The 19,656-nt window shown below is 38.3% G+C and overlaps 1 long non-coding RNA gene across 1 annotated transcript; it reads right to left on the bottom strand.

Annotated features, from left to right (window-relative positions):
* Positions 1 to 17,472: 17,472 nt before the first annotated feature.
* Positions 17,473 to 19,316, bottom strand: LOC137017676 (uncharacterized). The gene is made up of 5 exons (XR_010894629.1): positions 19,257 to 19,316; positions 18,534 to 18,589; positions 18,203 to 18,290; positions 17,644 to 17,708; positions 17,473 to 17,536 (listed from the first exon to the last, which is right to left on the bottom strand). It is a non-coding gene; the product is annotated as an uncharacterized lncRNA (long non-coding RNA).
* Positions 19,317 to 19,656: the final 340 nt, after the last annotated feature.

The raw sequence follows: 19,656 nt of genomic DNA, 5'->3' as shown, positions 1-19,656 counted from the left end.
AGTTATTTAAAAAATCTCTTTTTTTATTTAGACTATTATATTATAGTTAAATTTACAGTGAAGTACACTATAAAAGCTCCAACATCACACAGCACAAAGATATATCTGACTCCTTTACCACAACACATTTTTTATATATATATATATATATATATATATATATATATATATATATATATATATATATATATATATATATATATATAATGTGACCTGATCCAGCAAAATGACCCACAGTGACCCAAATTTCAAAATTGAGATTTTGGTATCAATGGAAAGATGAGACAATAAGCTTTAAAATGATATCCTAGTCAAAGTTGAATGGTTACCTTGAATGGTTTTAAAGATATACCCATTTTAATTATAGTCGTCTGCCCTCTTTTTCCAATTGAAAACCTGAGAAAATCGCCTTTAAAGTTTTTTGCCCGTTTTTTTGTTGACATCTTTCAAAATCCATTGCATTTAAAGGGATAAACTATTTATTTTACAGCTTAATTTGACCAAAGACATTTTTATATATATAAATGCTATTAAACCAGGCTGAAGCTCAAATTATTTTAAAGTATTTATTTGAATTAACCCTTTAAGACCTGAAGGCTTTTTTAGAGTTTTTTTTTTTTTTTTTTTTCTCTGAGTGACACACACAAAAGTAAAGACTCATAACTCCAAAACTCTAGCAAGGAGAGTCAAAAGGTATCATTTGATAGAAAACATTTTAAATTTTAAGAAAATATAAATTACATTACATTTGGAAATTTTCTTGCTGAGAAACAGCTGATAAAAAACAAAAAATATAAAACACAATAAGATCGCTAAAAAAATATGATGCTCTCCTATATGTAAGCTGCATCTGGTTCAAATTTCGTGGTGATATTACTAAGAATAGTTTGAAAAATTGTTGTTGTTTTCCGCAGCCAGGTGGCGCCAACGGGCGGTAAACTCCGGTTTAGAGGTGCTTCTCAGCACTCGTTAGGAGTTTTTCAAAATGGTTAGATGCATTAAAAAGATGAAATTCTCAGCTTTAAAATGATCCGGTCCGGGAACATTGGATACACACTGCATCCCGGAGAGATGAGAGACATGTTTTTAGCCAAGTATGTTAAATCACTCCGTGAGTAATATCTTGTGATCAACGCAATATATTATATTGATTTTGGATTCATTTTAATCTTGAGAATCTGCTTTAAATATTGATGTGCGATTTTTATGATCTGTGCATTGTTCATGAAGTTATGAGCACGTGAATTATACATACCTGTATTCAGTTAGCTGCTGTGCTATTTTTGTTGTAAACGCATATTACTCAGACTCATTAGAGGGTGAAAACAACACAACAGAAGCATGTTGGAGGCTTCATATGAAAGTTTAAAGTCTTTGGTTTTGTATGCAAAAAGAATTTTTGTGCTACCTATATGGATTCAATTTTTATTGGCTTTTAAAGAGAGACACGCAAATGGGAGTTTTATTTTATAAGGCGCGCTAGTCCATCCTGGCTGGACCGATCGCGTGCCTGTCAGTCGAAACGGGGCTTCCCATTGTTAAAAATCAGCGTTTAGGTCAGTGTGTTTACATTTCTAAGCTGTTTGATAGGTTTGTACAACGTGTAACACCATATTTGTAGAGCAGAGATAATGACGTTTCAGGGGATACCGGGAAATGCTCATAAGTGACGAGAGGAGTTGAGAAGTTCATTTCCAGCGAATTTAGTAAAACCATGTCAAATTTAATAGCCATTTAAATACCTTTACTCAATTATCTGGACTGCGAAACTTTGGGAGATTATTTTTGAATGTCTGTTCTTTGAAATTAGCTTTAAAAAAAACAAAACGATTTTTCATTGTTTTTCCACATTATCGGCCGATATCTTAAAATAGAACGTTGCGACTTCCGACTAATTTTGCCAGATCGGGTCACATATTGTGGTATTGGCTACACATTTTACAGTGACAAACTAAAAAGTGTTTCTGGTAACCAAAAACTGTTCCAGGAGTCTACAAGTGAAAGTGACTCTACAAGGGCAAAATATAATAATGAATGTCAGCATCTTGCTGTGCAAGTGTGGAGGTATACAAGGACCTTTATTTTGAAAGGGTTTTTTTTGGGGAAAGGAGAAGTAGGACGGGGGTTCCAAAAAAGGAAGGAAGTGAGTGAGACGAGGAGCACGAAAACTTTTTTTTTTTGGGTCGTTATTTTCTGGAGTATACGTGTGAACAGCATTTGACAAGCATCGTGGTGAGCGGACGAGAAGCTGGACCGAGCTTGTGGTGTTGTGAGTTTTGACCGAGCCTGAACGCCGAGAAACTGAACTTCATGCCTGCGATATATCAGGAGGTGTATTGTTTTCTGTGCTAGCTGAGACAGTGTGTTGACACGAGTGTTGTCTTCTACAGAAGGGAGCTGAGATACTGTGAGTTTTTTTTTCACTGTTGTTAAGCACAGTAGCTATTCTGAAGATACACGGACGTTATTTGTTGTTTTTTGAAGCAAAGCAGCTCGGATCGAGTGATTTTGTGACTGTTTGTCAAGCCGAAATCCTTGTGCATCATTTTTGATACAATAGTGACGCCGTGTGGACACAAACGGCATTGCGAGCTCATTGACGCTCTTCTTTTGATTATATTCTTTTTTTCTATTCTTCCGTATTTAGTCGTTGCCCCTGGCAATAAATTTTCCTTCTGTTTTTGATGGTTATTTTTGGACACTTTGCAGTGTTTTCACTTGGAGAAATTCTTTTTGGATGGACATTTGCATGGACTTGAGAACGGATAACTGAGTTTGCACGAGTGAATGGACCCGAATTACATTGTTGTTGTTTTTTTTTGAGGGACTGTCTCGTCTATCAGAAACGTTCGTTTTTTTGGAACATTATTTTTTTTTTTGAACATTATTTTCCCAGTCTTTGAAGTAAAAAAAAGAGACTTTCTGTTTTCGAACTGGTGACTATTTGCTTGATATAATTGCCCTGCCATATCTGGACACTCCAACACCAGCCTAGTTCTACTGTGAGGTAAAACTTTAACTTTGGGGTTGTGAATTTCACTCAGGTATGTGTATTGAAGTCTTCCAAGGTGGAATGAAACATCTGTAATGTACTTTTGAGTGAACTGTGTACCTTCAGAGCATTCATTCTATCAGAACTGTTATTTTTTTTTTATATATTTTTGAGTATTATTGTTGAAAGAAAAGAAACCAAATTGGATCTGAACAAAAGTTTATTTTTTATTTTTTTTATTTTTTGTACATTTCTTGGTAAAACCATTAAGACACGTGAAACAAAGAATTTATTCCATGATTGTTGTTTTCTTTATTTTGTTTAACTCTGCTAGATATTTAAAAAAAGTGTAAAACTTCTGTTATCTTGGAGTAGGGGCATTCCTACTGTCTTGTGGGCTGGTAGAGGGGAAGAGGGGTCAAACAACGATTATTCTCTGGGAAGCTACCGTGTATTTTATTAAATTCCAGAGCCTCAATCCTCATCAGTCGCTGTTACAAAAGACAAAATTCACAAGACAGATAAAAAACATACTTTTATATATTTAAGTATAGGAATTAATTGTACTGGGGAGTTGGAGACCTAGATCTTGTCAATCCCTAGTCATCCAAGATATATTGCAGCTGAAGATAAATTCACCCCTACATTGTAGTGAAATTCCCCGCTACATTAATTTGGCGTCACGAACAGGATACATACCTAGCCTGATTTTCTTTGTTGTAGTGTTCTGTCTCAGGTCTGTGAGCAAGCTGAAAAATGGCAGAACTGGAAGAACTGAAGAAGGAGTTTGCTGAAATGCAGAGGAGGTTAGCGGAGCAAGCCGGTGCATTGGATCATGCCAGAATGGAACAGTGAGAAGCTCTGTCGTTGGCAAGGGCAGTAATGGAGCAGCAAGCATCCACTCGTGCAACCCCAGCAACAATCTATATCCCAAGAGATCACAAACTTACCGATTTCACTGGCACCACTAAGCCTGGAGAAGGGAGCGTGGAGGAGTGGATAGTCTCAATGAAATCAGCATTTCGGGTCATGAAGGTGCCAGAGGAAGATCAAGTGGAGCTGATAAAGCAGCACCTAAAGGGGGAAGCTAAAGATACGGTGAAGTTCATGCTTGAAGAAGGGGATAACAGTATGGAATCTATCTTCAAGCTGCTTCAGGAAACCTATGGGGATAAGGTGCCCATTGGCACAAGGTTAAAAGACTTCTATGATCGAAAACAAGCACCCGGCGAGACTATACGTGCCTATGCTTATGACTTACGTGAGAAACTGTACAAGGTAAAACGCAGAGAACCAAGCAGAGTGTCGAATGAAGAGAGTGTTCTGAAAGAACAGTTAGTCCTTGGACTAAGGGATGATTTCCTAAGAAGAGAGATGAAACGAAGGATTAAGGAAGAGCGAAGTTTGACTTTTGCACAGCTGATGCAGGATGCCATCACATGGTCTGAGGAAGAGGAATCACAGTCTGAAAGTAACTTGAAAACCCCTGCACGCACGAGAGCTGCAATTCACACTACAGTTGCGACTGATGACAGTTCATCTTCACTAACGTTAGAAAAGTTGCATGAGGCAATAGAGAAAATAGCTGCACGACAGGAGGAATTGTACAGAATAGTCCATAGTCAAGGGAGAGTTAACCCCCAGCCTGCTGGTGCAAGAAGACAGCCACTGAAAAACAGTGAAGGGAAATATATCTGTTACACATGTGGTGAACCAGGTCACACCAGTCGACAGTGCGGTCAGCATAAGGAGCTGAGTAGCCGGGGTGCTGCATCATCACAAATGGCTGAAATGACTGAGTCGTTAAGAGGAGCTTCATTGGGTGAATTGGCGAGCACAAATGGGCCTTCAGTAATACGGAGCCATAAAGCTGATTGGAAGGCTGATGTGGTGCCAGTAACCCTAAAGGAGAGCGCTTTTGGAGACTGTCTGACAGTAGACATAAAAAGAGCAGGGGTGCCCACCAAATGCCTGCTGGACACAGGTTCAGAGGTCACCACCATCTCAGAGTCTCACTTTAAACAGCATTTCGGAGGGCAAGAGATGCAACTGTCGTCTGCTAACTGGGTCCGCCTCACTGCTGCGAACGGGCTAGACATTCCTGTTCTTGGATGTCTACAGGCATCGAGTGCATGGGAAGTCGGCTTCCAGGGAAGTGTGTTTTCGTGCTCACACAATCCAACCCCGATGCGCAGGAGATGAAAGGATTGGATGGAATTGTGGGAATGAATGTCCTTAGTGAATTAAAAAACATTGTACTGTCTGGAAAGGAGTTGAACGAAGAAAGCAAAGTCAGCCGAGGCACAGATGCTAATGTAAGGAGAGTGATAGCAAGAGTGAAGAAAGATGAGGGGTTCTTGGGTCCAGAAGGAAGGATAGGATTTGTTAAGGTGTCTGGGAAGCAAGTTGTGACAATCCCGCCCTTAAGTGAGAAGATTGTGGAAGGCCACTGCAGTATACCTCAGCAAGTGAAGCGTCAAGTGCTGGTGGAATGCACAGATTCTGTTACCCTTCCAAAAGGACTGTTAGTAGCCAATGTGCTTGCGAGCCCAGAAAAAGGAAGAGTCCCGGTGCGAGTGTTAAATATCTGTCAGGAAACTATCAGGTTGATGCCGAGATCCAGGATTGCAGTTGTGTCGAAGCCTCAGAAAGTAGTCCCAAAGCAAATGGTGGAATTTGAAGAGGATGAGGGCGAGTTACGCGTTAAGCGACATATGCAGTGCTGTGTTAAGATGGAGAATCAGCCTGAGCAAATGGAAATTCCAGTGCAAGTGAACCAGGATGGACTGTCTGAGGTGCAACGTGAGGAGTTAAATGCCCTGCTGGCACGTTACAGTGATGTTTTCTCCAAGAGCGACACAGATTTTGGATATACAACAACAGTGACGCATAGCATTCCTACAGGAGATGCACAGCCCATAAAGCAATGCCACCGACGAGTCCCACCTCACGTTTTCCAAGAGTTTAAGAGACATGTGCAGGATCTTGTCAGTCAAGGTGTACTGAAGGAGAGTCGCAGTCCGTGGGCCTCACCTGCAGTCATTGTGATAAAAAAGGACGGAGGCGTTCGTTTTTGCTGTGACTACAGGAGACTCAATCAAGTAACATTCAAGGATGCCTACCCCTTCCACGTGTGGAGGAATCCTTGGATGCTTTGGGGAAAGCACAGTTGTTTTCCACCCTGGATCTCACAGCAGGTTACTTTCAAGTGGCGGTAAATGACTCAGATCGGGAAAAGACTGCTGTCACAACACCATTCGGGTTGTATGAGTGGACACGGATGCCGTTTGGTTTATGCAACGCTCCGGCCACCTTTCAGCGTTTGATGGGTGCGGCGTTAGGTGATCTGGCATTTGATACTCTCTTGATCTACCTTGACGATATTATTGTGTTCTCGGTTGATTTCAAGAGTCATTGTGAGAAGTTGGAGCTGGTCTTTCTCAAGGTTACGCCAGCACGGACTAAAGCTCAAACCAAGCAAATGTTTCCTCCTGAAGCCAGAGGTCCGGTTCTTGGGACACATCATTTCGTCGAAGGGAGTTCAGGTGGACAAGGACAAGGTTCAGTGCTTGGATGCGTGGCCTCCACCGTCGAATGTGAGGGAGGTTAGACAGCTGTTGGGATTTATGGGTTACTACCGCCGGTTTGTTCCAGGGTTTGCACAGCTGGCCAAGCCCCTACATGCCCTAGTGGGGAAAGGTAACAAAGGCAAGTCGTCAGAACCATTCATCTGGAGAGAGGATTGTCAGACTGCAATCAACAGACTAAAGAGTTGTCTCATGTCACCTCCAATTCTTGCTTACCCTGATTTCCAGTGTCCATTTATACTTACGACGGATGGGAGTCTCAATGGACTTGGAGCCATACTCAGTCAAAAACAGGGAGGCGTAGAATGTGTCATTGCTTACGCAAGCAGAGGTCTAAAGGGATCTGAAAGGAATGACCGGTATTACAGTGCATTCAAGTTGGAGTTACTAGCCCTTAAATGGGCAGTAACCGAGAAATTTAAGGAGTACCTGATGTTTGCAAAATTTCAGGTTATTACCGACCACAACCCTCTCCGCTACTTGGAAACAGCCAACCTTGGGGCAGTAGAGCAGCGTTGGGCTGCACAGTTAGCGGAGTTCAACTTTGAGGTTTGTTACAAGCCTGGCAGACAGAACACCAATGCTGATGTTCTTTCTAGGATTCCTTGGGGTATGGAACCCGAGGAGGATGATACAGGAAAAGACTTCATTCGGTTGACCTCAGATGAGGTACGGGCATGCCTGTGGCCAGGTAAAGAAGAAGAGGATGACAAGTCCGCGGTCAGAGTTGCCAAACAAGCAGCCATAAAGAGGGGTGTTGATGGTTATAACTGGTCGTCCATCAAAGAACAACAGAGGAAGGATCCTTGTATAGCACCTGTGTACGACGCTGTACTTGAAAACAGGAGGTTAGTGACACGTAGTTTCCGGGGTATGGAAACTCAACAAAAGAAATTAGCGAGACAGCTGGAGCGTCGGAAACTAAGGCATCAAGTGCTCTTCCGAGTGATTATGGATCCAAGAGATGGAGAGGAAATTTGGCAGTTGGTTGTGCCAGACTCTCTTCGGGAGAAAGTGTATGAGGGATTGCACGAGCATGGAGGACATTTTGGAAGTAGGAGTACGTTAGAGCAGATGCGACGGGGTTATTATTGGCCCTCAATGGCCAATGATGTGCAGACATGGGTATCCCAGTGTCGGAGGTGTACCTTAGCTAAGGATGTGTTCCCCAAGATTCGTGCTCCTATGACCTGCACCAACGTAACTGCACCTCTAGAAGTTCTTGCCATGGATTACACTGTGCTTGAGAGATCGGCAGGGGGCTATGAGAATGTTTTAGTGCTTACGGACATGTTTACAAGATTTACTGTGGCAGTCCCGACTAAAAATCAAACAGCACTTACTACCGCCAAAGCTCTTGTACGACATTGGTTTGTCTGCTATGGATGTCCTGCCCGGCTGCACTCGGATCAAGGGAGGTGTTTTGAAGCCAGTGTAATCAAGGAGCTCTGTAAGCTGTATGGAATCAGCAAGAGTCGCACCAGTCCTTATCATCCGCAAGGGAACGCACAGTGTGAAAGGTTCAATCGCACGATGCACGACATGCTGCGGACATTACCTGCGGAAAAGAAGAAGGATTGGAAGACTTACCTGCCTGAACTAGTGATGGCTTACAATAGCCACGTTCATTCATCAACAGGTTACTCTCCATTTTACTTAATGTTTGGGCGAGACGCGAGGCTGCCCATGGACGTCTTAGGAGGGAGGGATCTGACTGACGATGAAGCGGATGATTTGGATGAGTGGGTGAAGAATCACCATGAAAGGTTGAGGACTGCAGTGGACACTGCAAAAGTAACTGCCCAAGAAGCTTCCAGGAGAAGGAAGAGAGTATATGATCGCAAGGCTGCAGGAGCGCTCATTAGACCTGGTGACAGAGTATTGTTGCGTAACCACAAATTTAGGGGACGAAACAAAATCCAAGATAAGTGGGAGTCTGTACCGTACTTGGTAGTGCAACAGAATCACGCAGGTTTACCAGTGTTTACTGTACGTCCTGAGCAGGGAGGTTCCACAAAGGTGGTTCATAGGGATCAGTTAAGACACTGTACCTTCCCTTCACCTGCAAAGTCGGTTACACGAACAGAAAGAGAAAAAGAATTGTTAGACACAGATGTTGACTCACATGACATTGCCTACATTCCATATACCACACACTTGCCAAACACAGACTTACCTGGGGATGTTGAGGGTGGAGTGGTTTGTGATGAGGTTAGTTTTGCTGAGAGTCAGAGGGTAGAAACGGAACAAGATGGGGAATCTGAAGATTCTGACGTTTCAGAAGCTGACACTAGTGGGGTACCTAGTCTTAGGCGTTCAAAGAGAAAAACACAAGGTAGATTGCCTGTAAGATATAAGGAGGATTACATTATGTAATTTGGGGTTGAAGTGTCAATACAAGTGTAAAGAAAATGTCTAAACAAATGCTGAAAATGTTGTGTTGATGAATCAAATGATGACTGTTCTTGTGTTTTTCTGTTTTTTACTTAGGAGCTGGTCGTATTGGAGAGCCCTGTATATGGCAGGGTTTACCAGGGGGGAATGTGGAGGTATACAAGGACCTTTATTTTGAAAGGGTTTTTTTTGGGGAAAGGAGAAGTAGGACGGGGGTTCCAAAAAAGGAAGGAAGTGAGTGAGACGAGGAGCACGAAAACTTTTTTTTTTTGGGTCGTTATTTTCTGGAGTATACATGTGAACAGCATTTGACAAGCATCGTGGTGAGCGGACGAGAAGCTGGACCGAGCTTGTGGTGTTGTGAGTTTTGACCGAGCCTGAACGCCGAGAAACTGAACTTCATGCCTGCGATATATCAGGAGGTGTATTGTTTTCCGTGCTAGCTGAGACAGTGTGTTGACACGAGTGTTGTCTTCTACAGAAGGGAGCTGAGATACTGTGAGTTTTTTCTTTCACTGTTGTTAAGCACAGTAGCTATTCTGAAGATACACGGACGTTATTTGTTGTTTTTGAAGCAAAGCAGCTCGGATCGAGTGATTTTGTGACTGTTTGTTCAAGCCGAAATCCTTGTGCATCATTTTTGATACAATAGCGACGCCGTGTGGACACAAACGGCATTGCGAGCTCATTGACGCTCTTCTTTTGATTATAAATTTTCCTTCTGTTTTTGATGGTTATTTTTGGACACTTTGCAGTGTTTTCACTTGGAGAAATTCTTTTTGGATGGACATTTGCATGGACTTGAGAACGGATAACTGAGTTTGCACGAGTGAATGGACCCGAATTACATTGTTGTTGTTTTTTTTTGAGGGACTGTCTCGTCTATCAGAAACGTTCGTTTTTTTGGAACATTATTTTTTTTTTTTGAACATTATTTTCCCAGTCTTTGAAGTAAAAGAAGAGACTTTCTGTTTTCGAACTGGTGACTATTTGCTTGATATAATTGCCCTGCCATATCTGGACACTCCAACGCCAGCCTAGTTCTACTGTGAGGTAAAACTTTAACTTTGGGGTTGTGAATTTCACTCAGGTATGTGTATTGAAGTCTTCCAAGGTGGAATGAAACATCTGTAATGTACTTTTGAGTGAACTGTGTACCTTCAGAGCATTCATTCTATCAGAACTGTTATTTTTTTATATATATTTTTGAGTATTATTGTTGAAAGAAAAGAAACCAAATTGGATCTGAACAAAAGTTTATTTTTTATTTTTTGTACATTTCTTGGTAAAACCATTAAGACACGTGAAACAAAGAATTTATTCCATGATTGTTGTTTTCTTTATTTTGTTTAACTCTGCTAGATATTTAAAAAAAGTGTAAAACTTCTGTTATCTTGGAGTAGGGGCATTCCTACTGTCTTGTGGGCTGGTAGAGGGGAAGAGGGGTCAAACAACGATTATTCTCTGGGAAGCTACCGTGTATTTTATTAAATTCCAGAGCCTCAATCCTCATCAGTCGCTGTTACAAAAGACAAAATTCACAAGACAGATAAAAAACATACTTTTATATATTTAAGTATAGGAATTAATTGTACTGGGGAGTTGGAGACCTAGATCTTGTCAATCCCTAGTCATCCAAGATATATTGCAGCTGAAGATAAATTCACCCCTACATTGTAGTGAAATTCCCCGCTACACAAGAAACTACAAGCAGTTCTAAAACAAAAATTAAATTATAATTTAAGAAAAGAAAAAAAAAAAAAAACACTTCTATATATCATCTATATGAATATAAAAATGCATATTAATCATATCCTAATTCAAGTGATTTTGTTTCCCTGAGTAACATTTTCTGAGTTCACAAGTTTTGCTTCATTATTACAGGCAAAATCAAGGCCTTTAGACTTTTCGTGATCACTGACCTACTGCTTTTGTTGCTTTCCAGTATTCCAATATAAGTTATATCAACCCCTGAAAATTAATTAAAGTAGATGGAGAAGAAAATTATATAAAATGTCCAGAAAAAAAATCCTGACAAAACATGAGCTTGATGTTATAAAATTCTCTATGAGAGAATAAATGATATGAACATAAATGTAGCATAAATATTTTTTTAGCATGTGGAGTTGATTATTAGCTCTGTGTGTTTATGTAAATCTTCTGTTGCATATTTAAACACCAGACATGAGTCAGTTTATACATTCATCTGATCACTAGAGGGAGAGAAGAACAAACTGTGCTGTGAAACACACCATGATCTCTTCATCTTTAGTGTTGCTTCTGGCAGTAGTATCCTGTAAGTTTATCTACTTTTCTGTGTGATGCATCATTTTGTTGCTAAAAAGCTTGTTAACCATCTTTAAACTTCATGCTATTTTACTAACAGCTGTTATTTGATTTGATACAGGTATTCATTCATATGAACTCACTCAGCCTGAGTCTCTGACTGTCCGTCCTGATGCCACTCTAACTATCAACTGTAAAGTCTCATATTCAGTTACTAGTTATGGTACAGCCTGGATTCGTCAGCCTGCAGGAAAAGCTCTGGAGTGGATTGGAGTGATCTGGTATGATGGAAGCTTATCCTACAAGGATTCACTGAAAAGCAAGTTCAGCATCAGCAGAGACACCTCCAGTAACACAATAACACTGCAGGGAAATAATATGCAAGCTCAAGACACAGCTGTGTATTATTGTGCCAGAGAATCACAGTGACAGACGCAAACAGCCTCCCTGTACAAAAACATCATCATATTCACACATTAGGGGATTTATCTTGTTTTGTCCTCAAAAGTTTTCACAACCAATAATCATTAAATGTTTATCATTCACAGCTGATATTCATTTGATGACATTCAAATTAATGTGCACTGAATTTAGAATTAGAAAAACAACAAATAAAAAATAAGAATTTGCAAAAATAATTATCATTAAAAAACTAAGAAAGTAATAAGTTATAAAATGAATAGATTTGTTTTAATAGAATGTCAATAAAATGCATCACCTTTTACATCACTTTTCTTTCATCGCCTATAAACTCTCAGAGGAGCGATTGGAGATTTCAGCCACTGATTGAGCAGCATTAACAGACTCATCCACAGATCTGTGTCAGGCAATGAACTGAAGTGCTTATTCTGTTTTTGTGTGGAGTAGAAACATAATAATTTTATGTTAATAGACAAAACTCAAAATGCCACTGTTTCAACAGCACAGATCTGTGTCTGTCAATGAACTGAATCACTTTAATCTGTGAGTCTTACAACAGTATTGGCCAAACAACAATAGATGTCAGTAATGCATCACTAGAATTGATATTGTCTTATATTTTATTTTTCTACATTATTTTTAGTGGTTTTAAACTTTCAAGGTTGTGTTATTTAAAAAAAACATAGACATACTTTTCTTGTAATATATTTTATAATATTCATATCTGAATTTCATATTATAATTAGAAGCAATTACATTAAAACCCATTAAAGAAATTAAAATTAAATGTAATACAATACACACAAATTACTTTTATCTCTAATAATAGAAAAAATAACGGTCTGTTTATGAAGATCTCAAACATTAACCATTGAAATCTAAATCTGGACCAAACATACGTCAGTCTTTCATACCATCAGTTCTCTGATTTTAATATATGCAAATCAGCTTCCTTCTTTAAATGTGTCAATCTTTGTGATCTGAACAGACATCTGAACTCTAGGAACAAAGTCTGTCTTTCTGGTTTAAACTTAAATACACCATGATTAAGAAGATTCTTGTATTTGTAATTCTGGCAGTTTTACCATGTGAGTCACTGCATAAGATAATCATTAAGAGTGCAACAATGTAACATTATAACATCTTTCTAACATTTAATATTGTTTCTTTTTCCACAGGTACTGAATGTCAGACATTCACTCAGTCTGAAACAGTGGTTAAAAAACCAGGAGAGTCTCATAAACTTACATGTACAATAACTGGATTTACATTCAGCAATCTCTATTGGATCAGACAGAGTCCTGGAAAAGGACTGGAGTGGATTGCATACATCAGCACATCCAGTTCTCCTATAAGCTACTCCCAGTCAGTCCAGGGAAGGGTCACAGTGTCCAGAGATGACTCCAGCAGTCAACTGTACCTGCAGATGAACAGCCTCAAGACTGAAGACACTGCTGTCTATTACTGTGCTAGAGAGTCACTGTGAATGAGTTCAGAGTCAAAGCAATACAAAAACCTCTTCCTCATTCACATAAACAGATGATAAATATTAACTTATCAGCTGCATTGTGTTGCATAAAAATAATCAGTTAGAAAAACTCATTCTAACATAAAGTGGTAATGAAAAAAGTGGGCACTTTTAAATTTCCATTGTTTCCAATACAGTCCTGCCCCTATTTTGTGTGAATTATGCTTATGCTGTGATACACTATTTCTGGTCTAGGCCATTATTTGACCTGCAGAGGCTCATGACTGCATTTTACTGAATCAAAATCACAGTGACATATAGGCTACTGTAAGCTTCCCTCTGTCATCAAAAAACAAACATGCTCATATAAATACTAACTAAACAATATTAAACAAACAAGAGGGCTGTTGTTATTAGTAATCACATATGTGCTTTTTATACAATAGTTTGATAAACATTAAGTTTAGTAGAGTAACTATTTTTGCTGTATCACTGAAGATATTTCTAAACGAAGCCACAACAAATTAACCACCACACCTCAGAGCAACACACAATAGTGGAGTTTACTTCCTGAATGAATCAGTGTTTTTGAACGAATAGGTTGAATGAACGAATCAATGATTCACTCATAAACACAGTCACTTGTCGCCACCTACACCAACGAAACTGCTTTTAACAGATACAGAGGTCATTAGCTCTGATCACAGTTGAATCCATTTGTTCACTGTAATTGACAATTCACAGATGTGAAAAAAAAAACCTTTTTGAATGAGTAAAATATAGAACATCTGAACATACTGACATGTGCAGAACTGTATGCAAATAATCTTTCTCCTCTTTATTTGATGATTAAGAGGAAAAGAAACAGCTTGCTCTCACACTTCTCAAACTATGGTCTCCTCATCTCTCTGGTTGTTTCTGCTGCTAGCAGCTGTTTCTCGTAAGTCTTCATAGTTTCTACAGAAACCCTTAACATAAAAAATTCTTTCCATGTATCTAACATGTCAGGCCATATTTGTTTCTCCAGGTGTCCACTGTGTTGAACTGACCCAGACTGATTCTGTGGTCTTAAGGCCTGGTCAGGTTTTGACTCTGTCCTGTAAGATCTCTGGATATACAGTGACTGACAGCAGCTACTGCACTGGCTTCATACGACAGGTTTCGGGAAAAACTCTGGAATGGGTTGGAATGATATGTGCTAGTAGCGGTAACACATATTACAGTGATAAACTGAAAAGTAGATTTCAAGTTAGCAGAGACACTTCCAGCAATACAGTGACTCTACAAGGACAGAATATGCAGACTGAGGACACAGCTGTGTATTACTGCGCCAGAGAGTCACAGTGACACAGAGCAGTTACTGCCTTGTTCAAAAACAACATTGTCACTCAAAACACAAATAGTTTCAGTTCCAGATTACATTCAGTCATCAAAAAATTACAGTAAATTTTCTAACCTTTAAAATGTGTAATTAAAAGATATTCTTATTTTTTAAATGCGCAAATATTTCATTCATATTTCTGTCTTCTCTTCTTTCCACTCAAAGTTCAGTTCACTGACATAATCCTGTCTTCTGATAATTGTGTAACAAGTGAATTTTTGACACATTTTACAAGAGGGCGCACTGTTCTCACATGTACTTAAATCATGGTAAATACAATATGAGTCTCAGTAGAAGGATTCTCTAGATAACACATTATTTCATGATAGTGAAGTCTCTTTTTATGAATTATAAATATAACTCAGTCTTCAGACAGTCTAAAATAGATATAATTGCTGATACTGTCATCACTGAATTATTTATTTATTGATCCATTCTCATGAAGCTCAAGACTATGACAGTAATGTTTCTGAGAGCAGCTTTTACTTACTGAACACAGCACGACACAACAAGAAAATATGTATTGCCTGTACAGTGACTAAATTTAAGGCATTCAGTGTTTATTCCAGGATACCCCTACACTCTAAAGAAAAATGGTGCTATATAGCACCAAAAATGGTTCTTTGGCTCGTAATCATAGCGGAACCTTTTTTGGTGCTATATAGCACCTATCTTTAAAGGTGCTATATGGCACCTTGTCGTATGGTGCTATATAGAACCATAAGAGGTGCCATATAGTACCAGCAGTGGTTCTTTGGCTCGTTATGATAGGGGAACCTTTTCTGGTGCTATATAGCACCTATTCTTAAAGTTTTCTAGCACATTTGTCAAATTAGAGGTGCCATATATTGTTTTTTGAGCTAGCAGGGCCTGTTATCATGCCAGGTACTACTGTAGATGAGTCAATATGCTTCTAAATTACACTTTTATGAACGATAATTAATAATTTCTTACCAAATCATGACTTCAAAGATTCAAAATCATGTACTAAATGCTTACTGAAAAACAAAATACATTACACTTTCAAAACCTTTTAATTTATTTCTTTCAGCAGCAAATAAACTCACATTATACTCCCCTTTTATACACATACAAAATAATGCAACAAGCTTGAAATATGTACATTTTTGAAGACAATAGTCCTGTTTTTACATACTGAGTTATGCTCTGAAGTCCTGCAGTTTCTTTTTGTCATTCGGGATTTCAAAAAAAAATATAGAAAACTGGAACTTAAACCATAAGAAAGGGAGCAAGAGAGAGTATTGACTCCAAAAGTCTACTCACAGATTGAGTTGTACACTCATTTTACAGTGCCTGGAAGTCCGACTGCATACTTCAATTTCAAAACAACATACTTCAAAAAGATCAGTGTCTTTTTCAGTCCTTTAGGGCACTGGATTGGATTCGATTCCAAACGCAAAATATACACATAGGAGGAGGCCCAGTGCCATCAAGACGTCCTCACTCTACTCTGTGATTAACTGGCCATCCAACGTGAACAAAATGTGGTCATACTGCATGAGATGATCCTCCCGCAGGCTTCAGGCACTATCTTAGGTGTTGGGATGACAGGAGGGCTGGTCTGAGCATGGCCCTGGAGAAGAGGGGATAATAGCATTAACCATCTTCACATATTTATTTGAAAGGCAAACCTTATAAGCTAAATTATAACAAAATGTGCAATAAGTGTCGTGCTTTGATTAGATTGTGCTTCACACACTGTAGTCAACTGTTCATGGCTCACCTCAATGTCAAACAGCAACCCCAGGTCCACCTTGAACAGTGCAGGCAAGAGGAGAACAGCTGCTTCCAACTGTAGGCCTTTAAACAAAATAACATCATCAGGTTAACATAACATGGGGGATGCTTTTACCCAATACTTTTTTGTTTTGCTTTTTAAACATTCATTACTGTGTGTAAAGCCCAAAGTATACTTCGTATTTTATGCGTATGCTTTTTCTGAACTCAAAACAAATTAAGATCTTTTTGATGAAGTCTGAGAGGTTTCTGTTCCTCCAATGATGAGGGTGAGTAATTAATGACAGAATTTTCATTTTTGGGTAAACTAATCCTTTAAAGGTGATTACCCTTGCACAAATCTGGATATTCATACAACTTCACATTTGTACGAGACATACACTAGAGCTGCAGGATTCTGGATGAAATGAGAATCATGATTTTTTGGTTTCAAATAGAGATCGCAATTCTCCCACGATTCTAAATAGACAACTAAAAATTACATTTATTTTACTAGTTCTAGCAAAATATTAATAGCTGGACTCTAATTGCCGGAAAATGTTTAATTTGAATGAATTATTTTTAAAAAATGGTTTTGAATATATTAATGGCTCATTAATAAATACTTGTTTCACTACTGGATGAATCAGGGTTTAACCTTATCCAATCTATTGAATGAATGATTCAATGACAATGTCACTGGTTGCCACCTAGTGGCTTAACAAGGTAATTTATATACAACAGTTATTTGAAGCATCATGTTAGTTTCGATTTTCTCTATTTTGATCGCTGTCTGATGTCCAGTGTTTATATCCTTTTGTCTTATTACTTATGTGATAATTTTAATATTTGTGAAAGAAATCAAATAACCAAATCCTTGAATAACTACAGTGTGGTTCAAAACTGCTGTCTCTGGATCAGTGGCAGCATGAACACTGAATGTTTTTGTCAAAGGTTTAACAGACGCAGGCGAATCATTGTCATTAATAAAGTAGGATCGCGTGGGTGTTTGAATCGAGATTGCGACCTTTCTACGATAAATTGTGCAGCTCTAACATATACATACAAAGTAAATCAAAGTGGTTTCGGACAAGCCAGGTTGATGATGTATGTCATACCTAGAAGCAGGGCACAAGCTGATGTAACTGAAGTAAGTTGATTCAAAACTTTAACTCCCTCAATGTCAGCAGATGGTTCATGAAGTTCTCCCCTCCTTCCAAATAATGAACATTGCCATGGTGAGCTGCTCCTCAATCATCTGTCTGGTTATCCTAATAGTAAACATAAAAAACAAATTCGGTCACCTTTTGCTAGCATAACTACAAAATACACAAATTTAGACTTATTTTTCTGAAAATAAACCAAAATACGTTCTTACGTTCAACTCAGAAAGTACTCCTTGATGAGGTCTTCAGGACTTTCTCTCAGGTGAATGTTTTCAGCCTGTGATAAAGCAATTGTGATTAATTTTCTTAATTAAAAAAAAAAGCACAATAATCTGTAATAGGAAATCAAATTTTTGCAGATATGCAATAGCAAAGGACAAGAAAAAGAAAATAATTCATATTAATGACTGGCCAAATTTGCAATTAATATATTTATGGACAATACCAGCAACACTTGTGGCATTGAGGGATCAAATAAATAAATAAATAAATAAAAAGGAGCTAAAAAAAAAAATCAATTCTTTATTTTTCCAATGCGTTTCAGCACACAGGCCTTCGTCAGTGCTAAAATACTACAGATTTGTAATTAAGAAATGCATCTGAATCAGTCATTGGTTTCATTTAAAATTATGAATTTATAATATATAATTATAAGTCTGAAAATAAGACATGCATCAATTAATAAATTAGCTTTACACCCTAATATATTTAATCATTCTTGATTAAAGGGATATTTCACGAAAAATGAAAGCTAGCTGTTAATTTACTTACCATCAGGCCATCCAAGTTGACTTTTTTTCTTCAGTAGAACAGTAAAGATTTTTAGCTGGAACTGTGATTAATTTAATGTCAATGGCTACTGTCAAAAAAAAAAAAAATAATTAATACAAAACAACAAGAAAAAAAGTCGCATGCATTTGAGATGGCATAAGAGGGAGTTGATGAATGTTTTGGAATGGATAATTCTTAGTCTAAAGTTTGTTAATGAGGATGACATTCAAGTCAATAGACAGCATTAGATGGATTTTATTCAAACATGTCCAACACTGGTAATTCATATTATCTATTAACAATTATAGCCGTTTTTATAGAAATTACTTACCATGTAAAGTTATTGCAAAGTGTCCTTAGTCGTCAAACATTGAGGAGCTTTAGATCCTAAAAGGGGGAGGGGAATCAGTCTTTATAAATGGAAAAAAAAAACTTGTTTGCTGCAGTGCAAGTAATTAATTAGTAGTGTAAATACTCAGCCATTTCATTCTACAAAAAAAAAACACCTCGCACTAGTCAAATGAAGTAACGTTAAGCCTTAAATATGTCTTTACTCACACACTTTCTTCGTCATTTTGGTCGAACAAATCAGAGCTAACGTGAAAAAGACAAATAAAAGAACTGACAAACATTACTTTAAAAACCTAAACTCAATAATTGTAATGCGAGGATCCCCTCAGCCTCGACTCGAGCGTCTCTCCCGCTCCCCACGCACTTCCTGCCCGCATCATTTCAAATAGCACGCGCTGCTTACACGGTAAAGGAGACGTTTCTTTTAAAAATTATTTAGAGACATATTTACATGGTCCAAACACTACAACAATACATTTCTATAGAATAAAACGAGTAATGCAACATCTTGTATAGAATAGAAATATTCAATTAGCGCTAACCTTTATAACGTTACTGCAGGCCGCGAAAATTCAAAAATTCGGTTAGTTACGATTTCGTTAGTATTCATGTTCACAAACAACGCTAATTAACTCTAAACCGCTAAAACACATGTTCAACCTTTGCATTTTCGAGTATATTAATTAAAACATTTCCAACCTACCTTATTTCATCCGAGTCCAGGGGAAAGAAAATGGCGGCCGAGCAGAAAACTCCAGAAAGTCACTTGAGTCATGACGTCAGAAAAAAAAAACGTCTGTCACGGGGTCCTTAAAGAGAAATTATCCTTTGGCCGAAAGTGAGATATTTGAGCAGTTGAGTGTAGCCTACTATAATATTGAGAGCAATTCGCAGAAAGACGAAGTAATCAGACTCAAATAGTTATAGCAATCCAACTTACACCCATATTCACTAACAGTGTAGAGGGGCTTGGGGACAAAAAGGTTGAGAACCAGGTTATGTTTAGAAAATACACTGTAATTTAATGTTGTTTTTAATCCTTTCCCCAACTAAACTAAGAGAATAAGAGAGTTAGAGAACCTTTAAAGAACTATACAGAGGCT

The sequence above is a fragment of the Chanodichthys erythropterus genome, chromosome 3 (assembly GCF_024489055.1).
Source record: "Chanodichthys erythropterus isolate Z2021 chromosome 3, ASM2448905v1, whole genome shotgun sequence".
In the NCBI taxonomy this organism is placed as follows: Eukaryota; Metazoa; Chordata; class Actinopteri; order Cypriniformes; family Xenocyprididae; genus Chanodichthys; species Chanodichthys erythropterus.
This window is presented reverse-complemented; position numbering and strand designations above follow the sequence as displayed.